The following is a 1,504-nucleotide window of genomic DNA, read 5'->3' as shown; positions in this document are numbered from 1 at the left end:
AATATTTGCAAGACATTATAACCAAATTGTATTCAGATATATACATGAGAAACATGTAGTATAAGAGTGTTTATTTTTTCCAATATATAATTGGAAATTTACATCAGTTTTTGCAGTTTAAAAATAGTTGACGCAGATGTGTATGTTAACAAAAGTGCAAACATAGAATCAATTTACTTCGAATAAAATTATGTCCCTAGAAAGTAATGGTTTCATAATCAATCAATTAGTAACAAAAACAAAAACCAACATTTGTAACTTCCTTGTCAAAGAACAGTAAAAGTTGTAAATAAGTTTTATCATGTTTATGTAAAACAATTAACAAAAATCAATTACAGAAATGTGTTGCAGTGATAACAGTAGAACCAGATTTCGATTAAATCAAGTTGAACAACATGGAAAATAATGTACAAACTGTCAACACTTTCTGTCGATTGTTGTCCATTTAATTATAAAATAGCCTTTCAATACCGTCATTGTTATGATAATTGTTTGAATTGTACGAAGTTCACTGTTTATGTTATCCTGTGTTCTTTGTCGTTAATGAATCATGGTCGTTCTTGTTCTTCGGTTTGCATTTTGTGTCGACTATTATAATATTTGTTTTTGTGTTTCTCTGTGATGAGGGTTCTTGTGTGTATTTGTGCTATATTTCAGTGTTGTCATTAAGCGATGTATTTTAACATTGTCATAAAAGCGGGAGGTTTGCCTAGCTATAAAAGCAGATTCAACTCACCATTTTGTCTTACAATGTCCTGCACCTGATCAGGAATATCGCAGTTGCTATCAAATAAATTCGTTTCTATTAATGTTTCTCTGTTTGTTGTTACACTTCAGTGTTGCTTTTGTACCTTTTTTCCCCTCTCATTGTTGATGTGTTTTCTTGAGTTTTAGTTTGTAACCTGGATTTGTTTTCTCTCAATCGATTTATGACTTTTGAACAGCGGTATTCTACTGTTGCCTTAATTGTGTACTGTTGAATGTTTATTTTTTTTGTTTTTTGTTTTTCAATTGAATTGTCAGCATCACAATAAACGTCACAATTATTACAACAACTTTTAAAATGATTTAGTAATTGCATATGTTGAAAACAATATAAATGTAGTATTTTAAAAGGATAGTAAATGGATCCTGGGCGAACAGACTCGGTGGGCAAAATTTTTCTGGCAAACTTCATTCAATGTCTATAGGTAGTATGTAGTAATTTTAATATTTGCATTAATGACACTAGATGATCTTAACTCAACCGATGACAAACATTTAATCAACATTGCATCGATGACCTTTCTCTGTTTCCAGATCACAGCATTCCGAACATTCATTCAGTGCGTTCCGAAAGGTAAAACATGTCCAATAATTAGGCCTATATTTTTTTAAATAACTATGTACACAGCGGATTTGACCTCTTAAATGAAAATTAAACAAAGATGTTACGCCTTCAGCCAAACAAAAGCAATGAAAAAATACTTTCCAGTAGAATACGATTAAATTTAGGCTTGATAAT

Source organism: Mytilus edulis, chromosome 9 (genome assembly GCF_963676685.1).
Source record: "Mytilus edulis chromosome 9, xbMytEdul2.2, whole genome shotgun sequence".
Lineage (NCBI taxonomy): Eukaryota > Metazoa > Mollusca > Bivalvia > Mytilida > Mytilidae > Mytilus > Mytilus edulis.
Note: the sequence above shows the minus strand (reverse complement) of the source record.